Below are 23,655 nucleotides of genomic sequence, written 5' to 3'. Positions count from 1 at the left end.
ATTATTAGGATTAATTTTAAAATTATTAAGGATTGTAGTGTGATCTACGGAGAGTTAAAGACTCAATATTTTACTCCAGAATTCTGCCTCTATCTTAAAATGCTCACAAGTAGCCATGAAGTAGCTAATAATAAAAAATATTTGTGGTAACACTGCTTCTCACTTGATGGATTACTGAGGCTTAGAAATTGACAGGGACTCATGAATTTGTGGTGTAAAAAGGAACAGCCATATATTTTTACACACTGGAACTGAAGTTTTAAACCTAAACTACAACGTACTCTTAACTAAGTCATCATCCCACATTCCATGAATCGTCTGTAAGAAAAGGAGAGCAACTAACACCTCTTCACAAAGACCTCAGCTAAGCAAACCACATGCAGCCTTTCCTTGGGGAGAAACAGTTGGGCACGCGATTCCATTGCATTTCTAAGCTCTGCAAAAAATGTGCTAGAAATTTGGTTTTCAGCCCCCAAAGAATTGGCTGCATGTGCCAAACCTTTAACTGCAATATAACAAAACTTATGTGAACTAATCTTAAATCGTTATTACAGCAAATGACCTCATGCCAGGTCAATGCAAATAAGAAAAAGCTTGGCTGGTCTTAACATAGAAAACTATAAAATATGTCAAATGGATGTCTCTCAAGTGTGTGATAAAAATGCATCTTCACTGCCTCCAGCAGTATGGTATCTGACCTCAGAGCATTAGAGAAGAGAGACCATATTGAATGCTTTCTTTTCCACATAAAATGCTGATCATGATAGTTCAGACATGCCAGATGGCAGCAGTAGTGATAAATGGTGTTGATGCCTCAGGAGAAATGAGCTAGTAAAGTTGTATTATGTTCAGCTGGGATTTTAAACATGTAATATAGTTAAAGCTGTTATTCTCCTGCAAAATCATACACCTCATATTTCAGTGCCATGTCATATACAGGGGAAAAAATACCTGCCATCATGTGCTACTATGAAAAGCAGATTTCGCATGTCACAACAAAACATCCCTACACACAGTAAATATTTTTTTGTGTGTGTGTGTATATATATGTATATATGAAATGATGAACCACCTGTATAAGAAAATCCTACAATGTTATTTTGCTTTTATTCCTTATGTAAGTATAGCAATATATATCTGGAAACAGGGAAATACTAACACAATGCTAGATTAGATAAAATGTACCTCACATTTGTAACAGGTCCTTCCTCCCTTTCTAAAATTAGTTGGCATTTCTGAGCTAAGGGCCATTTAGATGTATCAGGAGGCACAAGGCCGTCTTTAATTCTCAGCTTGATCTGACTAGCGGTTTAACTGCAACTAAAAGATGTTTTAAGAAGTTTTACTGATCTAGACATAATTTCTATCTTCTCCAAAGAGGCAACTCTATGCGATTTTTCCTTTCAGTGTCTGAGGATTTTAGAGGGAGAAGGTAGATGTTCTGTAACCTGTATGCAGGTTCCCACAGAACCTGAGGACTCAGAAGTCTGGAGGTAAGTTGCAAAAACAACCTGTACTCTAGTTGTATTCCTAGCACTTAGATCACTTCACTAGTGATATATCTGCATCCATTCCTTTTTACTTGATTGCCTTCCACCGGCGGCATTCTCTTGATCTTCCACCACACAAGGAAGAACCAGAGAAAAGAAAGTTAAAAACTGCAGCGCTGTTAGGAGAGTTATTTTTCAGTTGTTCATTTTAGAATAATGGTCAGAAACCCCTTTTCCTGAAAATCACCTTTGCCTTTTGTTCATATCTGGAGGTACCCTTTCTTTTTTTGTGTCTGGGTCAAGAATGTGCTGTAGAAAAGCATATGACAAATTTGTTCTTGGAAACGCGGCACAGTGCTTATAACTGCACCTTTCTAGAAATTAGAGTGCTGTTGAAAGGAGAAGCTGCACCCAGCACAAATGTAGTGTTAATAATATCCTACTTGCTATACATAGTCAAGAAGAAAGAAAATAAAGGATGTTACAATCTGTATTGTCTGTAAATCCTTTAAGAAGAGAGGTGCAACAGGAGCCCTGATGTGCCATACTTTTTGTGTATATTACTCAAACTTTTTGTCCTTTGGCAACTGGGAATTTAATTTCCTTTGTCTAACTTTTCTTATTTAATTTTATTAATTAGAAGGCAGCCAAATTTAGAAGAAGAAATATTGCAGAGGTATATAAGAAATAAGACAGTGGAAAAGTCTATCACGCAAAGATTAATTTGTCCAATTTCAAAATGTATATTGCAATATTTTATAGCTGACAGGTGATCATGGGCAGATGGTCATTACAATTTATCATAGCAGGAAGCTGTTAAAATGACAATATGGACAGGTATAATATTATATGAAGGAGAAGTTATAGAAGATAATTTTGAAACTCTAGCACCTTGTCCTTTTAAAGTTTCAATCACCAAAAGAACATAATCCAAAATCTAATTATAATTTTAAAAGACAGAGTTGGAAAAAAAAATAGCTTGTTGAGGGGAAAAAAATTTATGCAGGCAAATTTCCATTGTTACTTCCTCCTATTCATCAAAATATATGCTTTGCTACACAGGAATTGTGTAGAAGTTTTTTACCTCACCTTTTTTTTTTAAATTTATTGACTAATATTCCAAGAAACAGAGAATGGGTGTCCAATCCCAATTTATGCCTTTGACAATCTATCTTTCTCTCCACTTTTGTAACCCTATCATTTATAAACAGCAGCCACATGTTATTTTTAAGTGGAAAAGGAATGTCCTTTGGCACTGATCAGCCTTGAATGAAGTTTTATAGCAATCTTATAAATTTCTCAATAGCAGGGTTTATAATGAAATTGCTTAAAGTACTCTGACTCTAGTCTGCTAGCTGGCACAGTAGACACTGCTCAATGGATCCTTGTTATAAACTAAAAAAAGGAGCTTGAAATTTTTCTTCCCCATTGCTGCTAGTATTGCTTGTTGCTTTTACAATTCTGCAATCAAAGGTCCATAAGTTTGGATGAGGGGCTTTTCTTTAGGCTTTTCTGTGCTCCATTTGGTCACTGGAATCCATTACAAGAATAGGACCTCAAGATCATAAGCCCTTGGAGGTAGGATTGTATTGTACTACAGGGTGCAATGTCTACCACAGAGAAACCATTGATCAAACGCACTCTATCAGATTATTAAAGTTAGGTATTGATTTTACACTTTATGATATGCAGAGTGAGCAGGGGTATTAAGATCTTCCTGAGATGTTCTTCTAGGTTATTTTTTCCCCTGCCTTTCAAAACTGAAAAGGTCTGTCCTAAAGCAGGGGTGGGTGGTGGGGAGCTATTCGCAGAAGCCTAAGGGAAAAGCTGCTTCTGACAGGAGCAGTTTAATAGTGAAATACTGAAAGGAAGGAAAACATAGAACAAATATCCAATTGTACTTAGCTGAGTTTTCAAATTAGCCTGCTGGAGGAGACCATTGTGTACTTTGCATGCAGAAATACAAAATACAGCCTTTTCAACTTAAAAAAATACTTGCCTCAAGAGCATGCAGTTTTAAGTTAAAAAATATTACTAACTTACATGTGCCTTAAATCAAACCTTTTTAAAAATAAACGTATATTGGTGTTTCTTTGCATTTCTATTCAGGTGCCAGCCAGTGAGTACTGCTGAGATTCACGCTAACTACTACCTCTGACGCAAAAAAGAAATGAGAGACAAGACAGGAATTCATGTGGATCCCTGTGGAAATATCCAGCCGGGGAAGTTGGGCTGAAGTTGAAACGAGAAGTGAGTCCGTCTGTATTTAAAATGGATTCCAAAAGACAGTCACAGAATTTTTAAATTCCTTTTACTTGAATATTTTCACTGAATCCTTCTAAAAGCATAATTTGGTTCCTGGAACCCTGAATGTCATAATGATGTTTAATACTAACTGCGTGAAATTTGAGTACAGATCTGGAGAAACTTCTCTAATACCTTACAATAAGCATCCGATTGAGAAAATAAATGAGATGTCTACATTACTCTCCACTTCAGAGGGAAAAATTCTGGTTTCTGCTGAAGCTAATGGCAAACCTTTTTTATTTCACTGAAGCAAGTACCTCGCCATTAAGATAAAATAAAGAGTGACTTTGCAAACCCTTAAGCAAAGATTAAGTAAATTTAAATTCCTTTATCATCTTTGCACAGTGGATGGATTTAGCCTTTTTTTCCTCTATTTTCTGAAACCACATTTTTCATGCACTAATAACGGCATATAGTAGGAGTATATATATTTTTTAAAATTTTAATTGCTGAGCAGGGTTGAAATGCATCTTTTATCCTTTTTTTTGTTGTTTCATTACTGTACAGAGCAAAGGAAGCGTTTCAAAATCATTTTATCTCAGATGTTAAACATTAATATAATGTGTCTTTAAAAAGTGAACATTTTGTCACTCATTGTATCATTTACATACTCACAAAGTCTAACTATAAATATACAATGAAATATAAAATGGCACGTGAAATAAGCAAGAGAAATTGATTTCATGTATTTTTAGTATCTCTCACCCACCACTGTTCTAGTTCCACAAAATATAAAAAGGAAAACATTTTCAACTTTATTCGTTCAGTTATAATGTATTGCAAAAGCATAATTACTGTTCAGAAACATCCAATTTTGTCTACATGAAATTAAATGTTACTTATAACAGTATAGACTTATAGCCATGTAGGAGGTCTTGGCTTGTACATATGTTGTTATGAATAACAGTTTTTTTAATTGACTACTTAGAACTGTGGTCATGCCATGCAGGCATTGAAAATCATGGATATCTGGTCCAGAGGCAGAAGATACCTGGATTCATATTCATGAACTTAAATAAAAATCCCATCAAAATTTGATTCTATTGTTTTATTAATACTATCTGCTTATATTTAAAGTACTTCTGAGAACATCAAACATTATTATCTGAGAAAGATGATTAAGTTGTTTATGTCCAGAGTGTTCATGCATGACTGTCACATCCATATGTATAAATGTAATACATTTCCTCCTGTCATTTTCATACATTATTGAACTGAACAAGGTTCAATAAAACACAGACTCCATAGTTCACTTGTCAACAGCAACTATAGTTTGCACAGGCATTTTCAACTAATGCCACTGAATGTAGTCCTTCTTGGCATTTCTTGATTCAACTTACTGCATGTCAGTTTACCTGAATAGGCCACAAATTTTAAACATGAAAACCATGAAATACACTGGTGTTTGTAAATTTGGTGTCTATTGCTCGCAAGACCTGATAGGCTGAATTAAATCCTGCTGTGGCTGTGCATTCCCATCTGCTCAGTGCAGTATTATCTTTTCGTTCTACCTCTCCAACCCCCATGAGAAAGCATTTTCTGGTCTTACTGTCTTAAATAAGGAAGGAAAATGAGGGATCATGGAGTGCAGAACTACTCATTAAGTAGGTTAATGAGTAAACTGAACAGCAAAGAATCCCCCCAAAAGTCTCATGTCTGTTCTCTTAAAAGACCCATGGTGGCCCCAAGCTGAATCATCTTCCTTCGTGCAGTGCTACTATCAGAAGTGCGTTAATCTCAAAAACCAGAATCAGGCTATCAGGACTGAAACATGGAAAGCACTTCAACAACTCCACCTGGTTAAATATTTATTTTCAAAAACCTGGTTTTCTGTCACTGAATAACTTTGCTGTTTGATTAAAGATGGCATCAATAAAAAATGCCAAGTAGCAAATTCTGAGTACCAAAGGGAGTTTTTCCATGTAGTCACACTAGAAAATGACTGTATCTACATATGTTCATTTTAGGAGTTCAGAGAAGGCTAAAGACAACCCAACTATGTGGTCTCACACAGTATTGTACACTGATCAGATTCTCCTTTGAAGATATGGTATATCTTGCAAAATTACATGGAGATGTGGAGAAACAAGAAAGGAAAATGTTTACTTACCCTTATATCCTACACCTTTATGCCTCTTGAAAAAAATAAAACACAAACCATGAGCCACTATGAGCAACAGGTAATTGGTCTTTTTTAATGACGTGGTGTAAAAGTATAATAGACAGCAACATATGTTTTAATACGAAATATAAAAACCCAGAATCTGTAGGGCTGGGCTTTTTCTTTTTTTTTTTTTTTTTGATAGCTTCACTAGTTAGCCTGTTTTCTCCCACTGCCTTTTGTGCAGAAACGATATGCCTGCACTGATTGCTTGGGGGCTTAATGTTTCCAGTTTAGCAAGGAGAAATGTGATTGTGAGCCCCACTGCAGGTATTTAAATGCCCAATCGAAACATTCAACTATAGATGTAATTAAGCAGACTCTAATTTTACTTATGTGATTCAACATAAAGAGAGGGGCTCCATTACTTAAGTGTTTACGTCATTCCTTGGAGAAATGACCTTAATTTATTGTAATTTCCAGTTGGAAAATTACCAAATTGGTTTTGAACTTAAGTAGCCCTGCGGGTGCACAATCATTTGCTGCCAGATTACATGAAGTACACTGATTACTTCCAATTATAAAAGACTTATTTTTCCTAATAAATAAGTTTACCTTTATTACTAAATAGATACTACAGCTAAAGTTTTCTAACTATTAGAATAACCCTGCATTCTGGCAGTTAACTTTCATCAAATAGTTAATTGAAGTATCTTTACAAGTGGAAATACAAGTTACATAGTGTAGATATAATGGCATTATTTTGCGTGTCACATGAATTTTTTAGCCAAAAGATAAATAAAAGTTTGGGCAACTGAGCTGAATTTTACACAGGATGACTAGGTTTATACAACTATTCTTAAGAGAAATTTTGCAAAATATTTAATGGCAGCATATTAACAAAAATTAGGTTTTATAACTCATGTGACGATAATGAACACTGTCCAGCTGACACTCCAAACCATCAGCCACTGTTTCCCAGTTCAAATTTTCATTAAAATTTTCCAACTTCAGTAGAACCTCCTGGTACAGACAGCTATCGTATGAGGACAAGCTATTATACACAAGGAAAAAGCCAAAGAGTTTAAAGTTACAGTGAACAAACAACAGTCATTCAAAACAAGAGCTCTACTTCAGACTGAAGCCAGTGGATAGTTTCACAAAATACAAAAATGAAGAGAATAAAAATACTAATGGAGAATCTCAGCAAGGTAGGTACACATACCAAAACAGATAGAAAGGACTATTTAAAACAGATCAAGGACTTTTTAAGGCCATAATCACTAACCACTAAGTCTTAGGAATGCCTTACGATTCCAAATTTGAGAGCTTTAACAAGTCAGTTAATGTCATATTTAATGTCACAGCAATAAACTTAATCAAAGTGCAAAATATGTTTCTATTCTCTTTACATTACCTCCTCTTCTCACTTCTCTAGAAAACTTTACAGGTGATTACCATTCTTTTGCTGGAAGAAGACTGGGCTACGTACATTTGAGACCTGATGAAAACCTCTACATTTTTCACCTGTATTTCCATGTGAAAGAACTTTCACTGTTAGCAAATACCTTCACTTTTCACTTTGTTACACTGGACTTAGGGTTTTCACCTGCTTAATCCACCCTACAGAGATTGTACAGTAAATACCTTTTAGGAGCACCTGATAAAACACAATATTAGTCAGGTCCCCCATGAAAGGTTTGTACCAGAGAGAGCCCCAAAACAATGAAGAATTCTGTGCTGGAGAAAGGGGGTGTGTTGTTGCACGTGTATGTGTCTGTGTGTTTATAGGGAAGAAGTTTTTTCCCAGGGAATTCTAATTGGATGCATTTCCTTCTTTCCTTTCTTTTAATTTCTTTATTAAAAGATGGACTTGCTGATATGTCTCTGTCCTGGTTTCAGCCAAGATAGAGTTAATTTTCTTCACAGAAGTTAGTATGAGACTGTTTTGGATTTGGGATGAGAAAATGTTGATAAGGTGCTGATATTTTGGGTTGTTGCTGAGCAGTCAAGGACAGTCCAGCTTCTCGTGCTGGGCTGCCAGCGAGCAGGCTGGGGGTGCCCGGGGAGCTGGGAGGGGACACAGCCGGGACAGCTGACCCAGGCTGGCCAAAGGGATATTCCATACCATATGACGTCATGCTCAGTATATAAACCTGGGATGAAGAAGAAGGAAGGGGTGGAGGGACGTTTGGAGTGATGGTGTCTGCCTTCCCAAGACACCATTACACGTGATGGAGCCCTGCTTCCCTGGAGATGGCTGAACCCCTGCCTGCCCATGGGGAGTGGTGAATGGATTCCTTGTTTTGCTTTGCTTGCGTGTGCGGCTTTTGCTTTACCTGTTAAACTGTCTTTATCTCAAACCACGAGTTTCCTCACTTTTACTCTTCCGATTCTCTCCCCCGTCCCACCGTGGGGGAGTGAGCAAGCGGTTGCGTGGGGCTTAGCTGCCGGCTGGGGTTAAACCATGACAGTCTCATATTTTTCATAATGAACAGGGTTAGGAAATTAGAAATTGAACAGCAGTGCCTGAAAAGGGATCTTTAACATTCAGATAGGGTTCCTGCTCAAATTGGAGCATTTGTCTTGCTTATTGCGGTGGTATCATAATAACCAAATAACAAAACCTCATTCGGGGATGAGTGTAGTACCCGCCTACTGAACTAAACGTGGTTGAAAGCCAGATTAAACTTCCCTTGTGGCCTGAATGTTTCTTGTCACTTCTCTGTGTTTTTATATAAAATATCTAAAAGAAATTCATATTTGTCACAAATAATCACATCCTTATTCATCACTGGAGCGAACTGAGACCAATACAACCCCAGATTAAAGCAGTATTGGGTTCTTTCCTTGTGTATACAAAAGGAAACATTAAATGTTCCTTAGGATTGTTTCCTTCTTCCACTGATAATGTGATTTATTTATTTTTTACTCTGTTGCCAGAATTGTCTGCACTGAAAGAGTTATTTTCCTTTCTGAAAATACCTAATGTCTGAATAACATTCTTTACTTGTTTAGTATTTTAGAAATATTACACTGTTTCATAAATTTTACAAAAACTGAATACAGTCAAATAACTTGATTATCAGCTATTAATTTTGGATCTAAAATGTGCTGAATACTTGTATGAAAAATCCAGGATATCCAGTGCTCCCTCTCAATCTCTAAACTTCATCCTCCTTCCTCAGTCCTGAAACCATGACTTTTTTCACCATTTTCAGAATATCAAATATATATGAGTTGTTACCAATAACGGGGCTCAGAATAAAATTCTGAGTGAGGTGGAGTTGTGCTTGCCTAGGTACCGTCAATTTGGATGCCTTAAAAACACTCTGAAAAGACAGGTGACTGTAAAGTCTGGGAAAAAAGCAGACAACAGGTTAGGAAGAACCACAGAAGGAAGCTTAAACTCTCTGCTACTCGTTACGAGTTCCCAGCGCACAGAGCCCGGTCACCTGGGACTAAAAGCTTACATAAAGGACTGAAAACATCTTTCATGTCCCTAGGCAGATGCTGAACTGGTCAAGCTCTGGTCAAGTTCCTTTTTCCCCAAGAGCTGCATGACCTTGGATTCTCTTCCAGGCGCATCCATGAGAGCACACATGCCACTTGCTGCATTTTCTGGGGTAAATGATTGTCTGACTATCAGAAGCTGAGACTGTGTTACAGCCATTGCTCTCCTGATCCAAGGTAACAGAAAAAAAGCAGAAGCTCTATTTCATCAAAAATGATTCCTCTGACTTCGTGTAGATGAGTATACCTCCCTTTAACCTTTGGCAGCTGATAACCAACCATTGCTTGGTTTTCAAGTAACGTCAGTTAAATGTCTGCCTAGATGCCAGCCTGCTAAATAGCATCCTCTGAGAAACTAAAATGACTAATAATGACTACATAAACTTTGTGGAACAAATAATCTTTCACAAAACCAAGTGTTTACCACAGAGCATTTTTAGGTGAAACCATCTGCCAAAATCTGTTCTTCTGAGACAGGTAATATGAGATAATTATCTGTCCATGTGCTGATTCTCACTGGTGATATTTTAAACAAGAGTTTAGTCATTGCACATGTACACAGCAGTCAGCATGGAAGCGTTATTGTGAAATTGATAGCATATCCTTTTCAGTAAAACTACAGGCATAATAGTGAACCCATTGTATTTCAGTTGTTGGCAGTTCAAATGCTCCTGACTTCATTTCACAGTCTAAATCACCTGGTATAATTATTTTCTGTGTTAATTTGTGGATTCAAATCAACGATTAAGCGACCACTTTTACCAATGGAGGACCCAGAGCCTGAACACAATGCTGTGGCATTGCTGATGTTCATACTGTGTCTAGTTTCCTAGGATCCTGTCTGAACTGGGGACAGAAGAGGGTATGTGACAGGTGCAAGAGGATCTCAGAAGGGTTTGCACATCAGGCACATCATATCCTCAGGCATCTTAGCACACAGTGTTCAGTATGTAGGCAGCATCATCCTTTATAACTCAAATTTTAATGCAAGACATCATGAGATAATCCAGTCTTACCTGAAAGCAAATGAAAAAATAAATACATTTCACTCAGCACTGCCTGAATACTTCAAACAAAAGAGTGTTTGAGACAACTAGATAGCAAGCAAAGGAAAAGGCAGCCTTTCTGAAGGTTTTCTTTCCATAGAGGGGAAAAAAAAATGGAGAGAGAAACTTTTGTGTCCATTGTGTACAGAGCTGAAAAGGAAGAGTAAGAAGCCAGAAGATGTTTGGAAAGTTTTTCTCAGACACTCTGGGGAAAACTTCAAAAAATCCTGCAGAAAAAATTACATTTTTATTGAAAAACAACCCCAAACGAAAAAATAAACTCCAACCTCCCCAGCACCTGAAGTTTAACAGGACAGTATAAACACTGTAGGACTGCTGAAATATTGAAGAAAGTTGTTACTTAGAGGACAAGTGAAATAGGAGGCTTACTGAAAGCTTGAAAGGAAAAGGATATTCTAGGACTGAGCCCAGACAAGAAAAAAATTCTCCAAAAGAAATGAACCAGGGAAGAAATGCATAAGAATGCAGATCTGAGCTGTGGTATGTCGACCAGAAAATTGTATCAGGCAAACTTATAATTTTAACCATTGCCATAAGAAACAGCATATCCAGAAGCAGCTTGTGACCCCCTCCTTCATCATATTCTTTTCAAGCCAGCTGTGGGTGCAAAGACACAGAGTCTCAATACTGATCCTGAGGCATCCTCTATCCGGTTACTATTAGCCACCTAGGCAGAGGCCATTTGTATTCATAACTTGAATTCTGCCAGAAAGGATAGTCACAATCTAGCCTAAAATATTTCTTGCCCATACTGAAAGGATTTGATGAATGTTTGCAAATGCTTCAAGCACTGTTTTATTGTAAGATTAAATGCCTTTTATTTGGATGCTTACTCTTTTTGGGAGTCATACCTACTCACACTTAACAAAATTATTCCTGTCAAGTCCAAGAGCTCCATTTTCTGCTGGACTTGTTTGATCTCATCAGCACCTCCTACGCAAGCTGCATTTCTTCGTGTTTTCACGCACTCCAAAAACTAATTTTCAAAATTACTTCCTTATATATAACTACTCATTAGGATTTCTGGATCACTTACAGTAACTGACATTTTAGGAATAAAACTATTTGCCTATTAGAAAGGCATTTATTAGCACCTTATGTTGTAGTAAACAATTATAAAATTCACCATAATGTAACACCATAAAGGGTCCAGAACACTCTCTGTAAGTGGTGCTGTCTCTGGGATTTAAAGAACCCTGATGTCTCCGAAACCCACCAAAACACTCCTAATCAGTGGATTTGGACTTTGGCCTGAAGTTAAATGCAAGTGAAAATACCCCTTAACAGGAAGGAAAAGCACAATAAGAAAAAAGAAAAAAAGCTTTTAAGGATAAAGCATAACAAGGAAGAAAAAAATCCCATTATTTCATTTCACAATGTTCTCATCTGCTCCTGAAACATATACATGTATACTGAGTACACAGATGGGTGAAAAAAAAAAAAATCCATCTTTCTTTGAAACAAAAAAGCTCAGGAGCAACTGTTGCTGCTGTGCTTAGAGACCGTTTCTCATTTTTTGTCTCTCATCTATAGAGAGAACTGGCTCAATGTACTCAATGGAATAGCCTTTACCTCACTCCTGCTCAAACAAGAGATCAGTGGTAAGGCCATGACTCTTGTACCCTTGTCCATGGCCTGTTTAATGCTTTAATCTCCCTTAGAGATCCAGCTTAAAGCTGGTGCCTACCTGCCACAAACTACTGTGTCCTTCTTCATGAGTGTTGGGCTGGAGTCAGATCAGTGCTTTGGAAACTGCCAAGAAGTCTCTGGAGTGGAAATTTTGGCTAATAAAGAACCGTTACTGTTCTTGAACCACTATTTTAATCAATATTCATTTCATCATGACAGACAGCACATCTTTACTACTGAGGAGACTTTAGGGTTGAATCATGCTTAGAAGTCTGGGATTAACAGTAATTATGGCAGAAATAATTACCTTTTCACTAGAGTCTCATGAGGAACACAAAATTTGAATCTGTACTTCACCCGTTTAGAAAGCTTCGGAGTACTTGGAATCAACAATTCAGTTCATGGCCTTCTCTATTTTAGCCACCAATTTGCATAAATATATATCATAAAGATGAATACAATTGCAATTAAAATTAGATTAAAAACTCTGTGTTGTTCTGATAATTCTAATGCCCAAGCTCTATGGATGTTATTGAAAATTGAAAATATGAACAATAACAAAAATGTGGCCGTACGGTAGTCTGGTGACCATTCTAAAAGTTGGTAGATGTGCACAAAATTATTGATCCTTTCTCAAAGGTGTCCTTGAGTACTGAACATAGCAAACAGGAAAAGTGGATACTTTGCGTCGTCTGAATGCGTTGCACAGAGTGCTGAAGTGGTAAGGGCATCCTTGGCTAGCAGCAAATTAAAATAGTGTGCTAAAGCAAACTCAGCTCTAACAAGAAAGGCTGCAGCTACATGGCTTTTAAAAACTTCTAAACATATTATTTGACCTTACTGTATTTTCCCCATTGACATAGGAACAAGCTCCCTTACTGGAGGGTGTTACACACCTTTGGTGTAACTCTAAATTTCTTCTTCTCCATTTAAAGTTAGTATTTCCCATAAACTACACATCAAAAGTCTCCAAGGATGGACACTTAGAGCAGAACAGGTGAATATTTGTTAGAGTAATTTGTTGTCCTGATGAATTTTGATCCTGTAACAAGTTAATTTCCACTCGGTGCAAGAGGTGTAAATACTCCAAATAACCTGGAAGGGTTTCAATACCAAATCCAATCTGTTACAGGAGAACTAGAGTAGAGCAGAAATATTGTGAGGCCAGTGCCATCCAGAAGATATAGCTTTCTAGAAGGAAGCGCATCTAAAAACTGCTGAAGCACATGGTACTAAAAGGAATGAAAAATGCATGCAGTTTCCTGTGTTTCAAATTCTATCATTTGATGAAATATTGTATAGGAATTTTTAATGTCCTGTAGTACTATTAGCAGGATTTTCTAATTATCGGTAGACCTTAAATCTATCTCTGGACAGGGTAAACATTCTTTTTCTATGAACAAGTTCACATTTAACTGGTTTATTGCACGTGTGTACTTTATTTTTCTGTAAAATTAATCCTCTACTTTCTTTTTTATATCAGCGCATTTCAGTGTTAAACTACGATTTATAATGAGCCTGAATTATTTCTTCATTTGGTTCCTTCCATTTATATGTGCATTTCATATTAAAAAATAATATCATGGTCATTTCAATTTTTGTTCTGATTTCTGGCACAAGTCCAAAATAACAATTTCTAAAACACTAAATGAACTACACATTTTGAACTTAGGTAAATGATACTAAGGAAATACAATTATGTACCCTAAATGTCCATTTGCTCACATAAAAACTCCATTACAACTTTCATCACTGCTGGAAATGCCTCTTCCAGAGAAAAATCCTGCCCTTACTTGAAGCCATTGCTAGGTTTCCGTGTGTGCAGAATTAGTAATTTCTGAGAGGCAGTTCTCTGTCTCCTGCACAAAGGTGATGCTGAAGGTCATGTTTGAAATTCCTTAAATTTCTTAGCACAGTTGTGTATGCATAAAGCTAATAGAACAAGACTTAGGATTTTGCATTGACAAATTCAGTGTGAGTTTTTTCAATTCACCTTCTACAAAAAACTTTCACTCTAATTCAGAAGTTGGTCTGATAATATGTTATCAAAGTTTCTGTATTTTTTTTTTTTTTTAACACCGTATGGCAGCATGTTAAAGGGATGAACAGGAATTCTGTGATGTGGTCAGGTAGAAAAGAGAGACAAGAGGCTCAAATATACTCTTGTATATTTGAGTAAAAATATACTCAATTTACAAATTTACAAATATATACAAACATTCTCAGGTCTGGGACCTGAGAATGTGTAGTTCCTATGTTTTGCGCTATATTTGCAACAACGTGCAAAACCACTTCCTGGGTGTTCTCTCAACTCAACTGAAGTCAATGAAAGTTTTGCCCTCAAATATGCTGGAATCAGAATCCTTATTCATCACATTATTATTCCAGATCTTACACTCAGTGCAAAGCCAGCATTTAAAATAACATCACCAAACTTTGGAATGTGATGACCTCATGAACACTAGACAATTGTGATCCGTGTTTCTGCTCTGGCTTCTGCAGCTTCACTTTCAACCACATTGACTTTCAGTGTGTGAAGATCCTTCAGCTGCCTTTGTTTATTCTGCATATGACAAACCCTAAGGATCTTAAAGTTTCATCTAAAATCTGAACTCAATAGCTTTTACAATTCCTTAATTTTCTCAAAAGTGTAATTATTAATATCAGACAAAAATTTATAGGGAGCTGCCATCTAAGAACTATCATTTATATTTACTCAAATTTATTTTCTTGCTCGCACCAAATACAAGATCACCACCAGTTATTCTGAATGCCACATTTACAAAACCGCTCTTGCATGCTGCCAGTGAAGCCTGTGGTTAAGTCAGCCTGTTGTACACCAGTGATCAGCTCCTTCTGTCATTCTGAAACACTATTTCAATGCTGAAAGCAGATAATTTGAATTTATAAATGGTAAAATAACTGTGGTTTGAATAGGCTCAGATCTGCTCTTCCCAGATGTCTTCTTTACTGGCTTAGAAAAAGAGTTTTTGTGGTTCTGAATCATAAATCATAGTCTTGAACAAAGTAGACCTACTATTTTGGGGGAGTACAATAACACTCTGGCTGACATGCTAATAGATGGTTTTACACATTGGCTCCATTGTTCACTATTTAAGATAAGGCAACTCACACTGAGATTTTTTTTTGTTTTGTTTTCAGCAGATTATAAATAAACCCAGAATTCATGTGAATGCTAAAAGGAGACTGCTTGTACAACTTAGGTTTGAAATGCAGAAGTAAACACATGGAACTTACATTTTGGCAAACCTTTGCTAGAATCATTTTTATCAGCCTTGGAGGTATTCTGGAAAGCAAGAAGTCTGACAGTGAATGCCTGACATTAATATAATCAAGTCAATTAATTAAGTCATTTTGTAATACATTAAAAAAACAAAAACAAAAACAAACCCAAAAAACCCAACCAACAACAGAAATCTGTACGCTTAATCTTATTGTAATTTAGAGCTTGAATTCCTGTCCTGATATGATATAAAACTTGGACAGAGGAGTGAGCAGATACATTCAAAAGCACAGGTAATAGGAAATTTCTTTGCCATGCCTGCTTGATCCATGGCGGCTGCTGTAGTGCAATGGACAGTCAATTATCCAATTCTTGTCATAAGCAGAGAGGAGAAAGACTTTTGAGGCTTATTAAGATTGTTCAATCCTCTGCATGCTGATGCACCAAGAAGACAACATGTTAGGTGCAGATTTACTATGGAAGACGAAGGTAAAGACAGCAGCAGCCTCCTGGTGAGTTCTGCCTAGAGATGCCTGTGGAGCATCCCTCCACTTGTGTGGTTTGATTTCAATGCCTCAGCCCTGCCGCTCCTGCCTCCTCCCGCTCCCAGTTCTCACCTTTCATACTTAGTACGTAGCCTTTGAAAATTTCTGGTCTTCCTTTCCTTGGCCAGGACATCCCCAGCTGCAACCAAGACAAGAAGTATTTTCCTCTACTTTGGCCAAACTGTACTTTGATATCTAAAGAAAATAAGGACAGATAATCTTTAATAAACATGGAAGAAAACGGTGCCTTTGTATTGCATGGCTGTCAAGCCAGTCACAGACAATAGGAAATATGTACTGCTCAGAGATACACATGTCTAAGGTTTATCTGAAAATGATAACTCTGGCCAACTTGCTATGAGGTTTTAAGAAGACATTTTGTAACTAAGTAATTATTACAATATATTTTAGAATAGACGGGAGGTTTACTGTTACCTGATATGATAGTCCTCAGGTTTATACATTACAGGGACAAGGAGCGTGAGATACATTTATTATTTCTTCATTAGTTTTTAAATTCCATGCTAGATTCGCCAAAGGGTTTCACTGTCACTAACACTGACACTAATTTCAGTAAATATTCTTCCAGTGCAAAGCTACACGATAAGCAACTTATTTGCAGTAACTCACAGATCTCTATTACAGCTGTCAGGTGCTGCCGAAATTATAGCAACACCAGACAAAGACGTTGCCAGAAGTATCCGAATCTGATATTTTAACTCCTAATACATAAGATGTATTGCTAACACTTTGAGCCTACCATGGCATAAATTTTTGATCGCTTAAAAAGAATTTTGACTATTAGTCTTATTCCACTATAGATGATGGAGTGAGCAATTCAAATTCTCTGTTGAATTATTCCAAGATGTTTGGCCTTCAGCCAGAAATGACAGCAGCCCTTTGATTTGCACATCCCTTTACCTGTCTGCCATAAAAGACACAGTTTTAGAAACCTTCAAAGTCATCTTTCTTCTGAGCATCCAAGCAGCCATAATAGGACAGAGGATATCATCACCACACCAGTGAGTGGCTGAAGCTATTACACAGTGCCTTTGTTTCCCTGTTGAAATATAACACAGTTAATGTGACATAACTTTTTGTAATACAGCCATGCTATATATCAGTTGGAGTTTGAATCAGCTGAGCAAGGTGGAGAATGAGTACCTTGGGGTTCAGATTTAGGGAGAATAAATTTCACAGAACAACAGAATCTGGAAAGGACCTTCAAGATCATCAAGTCCAACCATTAACCCAATGCCACCATGTCCCCTAAACCATGTCCTGAAGCGCCACATCCACAAGTTTTTTGAACACTTCTAGAGATGGCAACTCCACCACCTCCCTGGGCAGCCTGTTCCAATGCTTGACCGCTCTCTCAGTGAAGAAATTTTTCCTAATATCCAATCTAAACCTCCCCTGGCACAACTTGAGGCCATTTCCTCTCATCCTAAATTTCATCACATTGTCTTTGCATTTCTGGTAGTCTAGGCATCCTAGAAGGATGAGGTGCATTAATAAACAAACTAGACACTTGGGTGAATTATCATATTATTCAAGACAAGAGTATTTACCATTCTGACTGATTCCCATTCCCTTTCTGCCCCATTCTTATTCCCTCAAAAACCCCCAACCAACCAACCAAAAAAAAAAAAAAAAAAAACACCACCCAAACAAAACGAAAACACCAAGCCCTAAAACTAAGAATCACAGGAAATCAGGAAAGAAGAGACAGGAACTGTTTGGCTGGATAAGATCAAATTTAAGTTTCTCCAGGTTTCCCTGTTGCAGGTGCACACTGCCAGTAAGAAAGTGAAAATATCAAATATTTACAAAAGTATGGTGGCTGAGAATTGGATACTTATGTGTTACTGAAGTTACCCTACAATACTTGTTGTCAATCATCAATCACATTGCATTAAAGTGCAATATGGGTCTAATTTATTCACTGTTTGAGTTCTGACTGACCAGTGTGTTGCATAAAATTAATCTTTGCAAAACCCCCAAAACTTGTTACAGTGAGCTAGAGTTAGCACAATGCTCCCAAAATAGAACTTTTCCATTATTGAAACATTTACTATATGTTCTGAGCATTTGTGTTGTAATTATGAAGGTTGAGACATACTCACATAAACCTTCTTGCATGTATAACCTTTGACAAAATGGTAGGAGTGTAAAGGGTTGCAAAATACCGGTAAGATTGACTGATACAGGCAAACATATTATTCTTGGATTTTTTCTCTGCTATGCTGAACTTCAATTTTTAGACTTTAGTAAATGACATTAATTTGTTTGAATATGAATAAATCATCTGTAACTGAATTATTGTTATTTCCCTGAGGCTATATAACAAAAAATAGCCAGAGTTTTTGTTGACAGACTATTTAAAGAATGTCATAATGTCAAAAAAAACAACCAAATATAAAACATACATTCTGTGCCCCGTACTGGTCATACCTGGCTACAGTAATCACAAATGTGTTGCTAAAAGTGATGAGGTGGCTCGGGGAAACACTGCAGTGATCAAACATGTTAGGTATTCTTGTAAATATACTACTAAACCACAGACCATATACTGATATGAAGAGATTGCTACACTGTACATTCTTTTTTTGGTTATAACATTGTATTAATGTACAGTTAAATAATAATAAAAAAATTACCTGTATGTCTTCTGTTCCCATTTAAGTCCTGTCTCAAAGGATAAAGGAAAACATAATTTTAACTCCTAGTCTGAATATTTTATTGCATTTGTTAATTCAAACCACAAGATTTCCGTCAAAAATACCCATTTCTAATTAAGCTCTGGAAGTGATTTCTGCAGAAGCTACGTTTATCTGCTGTAATGTTATGGATATTTATTTTATGGTTCTTGGGTTCCTCTGAGCTATCAATTTATATAAATGAGTTGCATTTTTTTTCCAAATGATCATTGCTAACTGTTGTTCCTGTACGACATAATGTTTTTGCAATGATATAATTTCAAAGTTTAATGTATTTTCAAAAACACCCCATATAATCATATAAAAATATGCAATTGAATGTAAAATGAAAAAAGCAAAGCATAATTTATTTTCTCACCTTATTTTTTAAACATTTCATTTGTTAAAAACAAAACTTAAAAACCAAAATAAGGTAAATATAATATACCCTTGAAAAGTATTTTTTCCTTCAAATGCAAGGCTTCTTAAAAAAGCAAAAAGCAGAAAAACAACCACCTGACTTGTTATGGTCTTTGAGGACCTTTCCAACCCTAGTCTAATATACTTGAAGTTTCTCTCCTTGTAGCCAATAACTGAAGAGAAACAGAGCTGCTTATTTTTGTATTTATTATCCTAGTACAATCAAAGTGAGTTATTTGCTATTTAAGGTTTATCATTGTTAAACTTGAATGGTAGCATAAACAGTATTGAAGTGAATTTTGGGAAAAATTCTGAAGCTTCCCATTCCCAAAGAATTTTCAATAGATAAATCTTTGCATGATTAACCTATTTGAAAATTATTTTTATGAAGCAGAGCTAAAAAAGTTTGAATTTTAATTAGTTCCATAGTTCCATTTGATGACTGAGAAGTTCATTTTTGGTATGAAAAAATCCCAGTGAAAAATGTTGACATCTAATATAGCATTTTCACTAAGAATTAGAAAAAATTATGCAGTCATAGCAATTTTCTTAAAAGTGGAAAAATCTAAATACTGACTTTTTTTGATCAAAACCACTGCATTTTGAAAAATAACATTTTTCACTGGAAAAAACAGTCCTATGTAAATTTTTGACTGACTACAGTCACTTTTAAAAATAGAACCCTTCAAAATGCTCTATTTTGTCAATGGAAAAACAGAAAAGTAACTTATATTTGTTAGATCATTTAAGTTGAAAATATTACCTATCAAAATAAATCACAGATAATCGGTTTTGCTCTTCTGAACTCAGGTGGGCTTTTTTTAAGAACCTTTATGGTATTTAGAGGCTTCTTATGGATACCTAGTATTGGAGAAGAAGTTTTACTAGTCTGCCAGTTAGAAAAAACCAAAAATCTCTATCATAAAAAGAAAAGATTAGATAAGCCTATTCCAACACTTGCAAAATTCAGTGTTTGTGGTGTCAGCATGTGTTAGCAAGAGGGTTATGTCTTGACTATGTATACATTTGGATCCAGATATAAACAAATCACATGGTTGCTCTTTTGGCCGATCCACGGAGCAATGAACATTGTATGAACCAAAGGGCTGCCAGTAGCATTAAACACTGAAGGCAGCAGACCGTGCACCTGATGCACACAAATACTCCGTACCGTTCCCATGTTCTCTTGCCTGTTCACCTCCGCTGCCGCTACAAACTACTGCTATGAACTCCCAATGGACAACAGTGTTTTATACTTGATTGCTTAAACCAATTTGTTACGTGCTGAGCTTCAAGTCCTTGGTTATTACAAAATTCAGAAAGCTACCACCTTTTCACTTATGGAATAGACACCATTCATACCTGACCTATTAGAAGCTGTACATAATGATGTCAGCTTGACAAAAGTCTATACGTAGATTATTTCTAGGCTATGCAACTGTTGGTGGGGTTTTTATTCTTCTTTTGTCTTTTTAGGAACCTGCCAGCAGCATCAGATAGAAAATGCAGACCAACGGTGCTTGTTGCCCAGAATGAGACTTGCTAACAGTCACCGCGAGAAGTCCAAAGGCCACGTATTACATTACTGACTGCTTTTGTAGCACCTTCTTTACATGAGAAGGTTTCGGATTCCAACAACATGCTCATTCCAAGTATTCACTAGAACACTGTGGCAGAAATGCCCAGCACCCTTTTTTCTCTGTGTCACGCCCCAGATGAGATAATGCTAGAAGCAGCTTTAGAGATCTTACCCATTTGCTGGTGAGTTTGCTCTTTCGAACAGTGAAAAAGATGGTCATTTCTTTCTATCACTCCAAGAAAAATCACGGCAAGGTGATGGTTAAGACTTTAAAATAAATATGACAAACATACATATACAGTGATGACTGCTTTCCTGAAATGATCGTATATTTTTTAGAAACATGAAAAACTAAAATTCTATTTGGCACATACGATAATAACATAAGATATAAAGATAAATCATCTTTCCTGGAGTATGCAATATATTGCAAAGTGCAGTAAATTTCAATAAATTGCAACATATCTGTACACATTCTTTTTTTCCAATATGTGATGAAATGTTATGTTTTTTCAACTTGGTTCAATTTTCTTTAGGTTGTTACCAATAAATTGATTAAACAAACATCTATGCTGTAAATAAAATAGTGCTACTGTATTCACTGTTGTTCTAAGATGGAAAACAATTTGTTTTACTTCCATTTCCCTACTCCCAGATTAGTATAGAATACAATATTTAGATTGTCAGTACAAAATCAGTGAAGTATGTTTTAAACAATTTTCAGTGTAATGTCAGCTCTACAGATACACTTTTTGTTAGTCTTTACACAGGTTTCGGGTGACTGAATTAACTGTATTAGTTAAATATGAACACCATTATTTAAACATGACCTCCCTGAAACTATAAACAAAACTCAGCTTGTTTCAACATTAAACTAAACAATAACAGCATGTTATATTTACCATGTAAGGACATCTTTAGTGTTTACAAAGCATCTATTATAATGAGGCTCTAATCCTGACTGGAGCCTCTAAATGCTACTCAGTAGAAAAAAGGGATAGTGACTATATTAATTTTCTTTTTTGTAATACATGGACTCAGTAATTCAACCAGAACAGCTGGCATTCTTACTTCATTTATCAGCAAAAACTGAATAAGCAGACTGTTATAATGAGATCCCATGATATTAAAACACCATTAAAGTTATGGCAGTTACCGTTATGGGCATGCTATAGAATAAAACATTTCAAAAACAAATTACGAACTAAACAATGCTCAATAAGATCACATAATAAAGTACTTTCTGTGATATATCAATCAAGTAGTAGTTATTTTACTCTGAGGCAAGGAATCATTCTGCCATAAAGGGCACCTTAGGCAACTTTGAAGACTCCACAGTTTTGTCATCTCTTTTTCCTTTTCCACACACTCAGGTTATGGATGACTTGCCTCCACAAGACCAAAGCGTTTTACTGCTTTTTGCATTTACAGCTTTTACTGCTGGGATATGAATAACCAGTATGACTTTACCACACTGCTACCACAATTCTGGGGAACATTGTGGCCTCAGTATATTACAGTACAGTCTTTAGTATGATTAAGAGAGGGCTCTCCAGTTGTTTGCTCTTTCATCATACAATACAAACATTGTGCACTACAGTAAAAGATAATTCTTCCCAGTCATTTCTGTACTTTATGCTCCTGCTGTTCCTTCTCTTTTATACTATATAAGTACTACTTTTCCTGAGTTGCTAAACATACTGATCAAATCATAGGGAGTTTTGATATCAATCATACTTCTCTGTATATTTCTACCTGATTTCTCATTGGTGTTTTTTCAGCAACCCCTTTTGTAGGCCTGTTGTTCCTTACATTTTTAGTGGGAAGGTTTTGTATCGAGATTTCTGTCCTTTCTGTGTTAAAAAACCTTGGAGGTAGCTGCCTTCAGACAGCAAACAGATGGTTTCACATCAGTCTATGTTTTTTTCTCCTCTTCCTAACTGGTTATCAAAGGCCAAGCAAGCCCAAATGGAGCATTACGGTTAATGCAACCTAAATATTTCAAGTGGAGTAAACAAGATAGTGTTGGATACTAAATCAATACTATTTTGCCCATAGTCAAACTTCTCCACTGTTCCCCAAAGAGACCATATGACTCGTATGATTGTCTCTTCAGTTTTGCCTGGAAGTACCTGTAAGATCTAGAATTATGACATTTACATATAAACACAGAAAACTAAAAGTGCTGAAAGGGGAAAAAGAAGTATCTTGGTGAACAATACTTTCTTCCAATGACCTCAACAAACCTTAAGAGTATAATGTCCTCAGCATCTACATTAAAGCTTCCTCATCCTTCATCTAATAACGAATTAGACTGAATGTCATGATTTAACCATTTGCCAGGGTAAATGGGAGGCCGGAAATTTTAGGGCCGGGAAGAACAAATAGTCAGCTGCTATTTTCTAGAATTGTCATAGTATAATTCCCAGAAGTATCCTCTCAAGCACAAAGAAAGAGAATGTGTTTGTGACTAAATTAAGAGCTTCAGCCACATGACCAAAGGAGCCTTAAAATTCTAAGAACGATTAGATTATTTTTTCCATCTTTAATTGCTCTCTCTTTTGCTTAATCCAGCATTTGACTAGGTTGCTGGATACACCAACTACTTCCTGATGATACAAGAATGTTGACTGGGTACATAACAAGAATGATGTCTGACTACATAAGATTAAAGATCTATCTACCAGACAAGATAATTGTTATCTTACTAGACCTTATATGGGATGAACTATGAAAAGTTTTTTCTATCTTTTAAAAACCCCAAATCCTCCTTCCTATAAAAATTTGCTCCCTGTAACTATGGAAACAGTTTGTGTTCCTACACATCTAGCTATTCCATTATATTTTATTTTACACTTTACACTACAAAACTGTAGTGTACCTATTATATTTACAAAATACATTTCTGAGTATATGTCTATCACACAATTCTTGATGAACCGTGACTATAGGGAATGAAACACGGATTTTCTTTACCTTAAACCATAGAATCTCTATAGTAAAAGCTAAGCACCAACTTTCTCAAAAGAACCTTGGATATACAGGAGCCATGAAAGTTCCA

Source organism: Phaethon aethereus (genome assembly GCF_964289735.1).
Source record: "Phaethon aethereus genome assembly, chromosome: 4".
Classification (NCBI taxonomy): Eukaryota; Metazoa; Chordata; class Aves; order Phaethontiformes; family Phaethontidae; genus Phaethon; species Phaethon aethereus.
Note: the sequence above shows the minus strand (reverse complement) of the source record.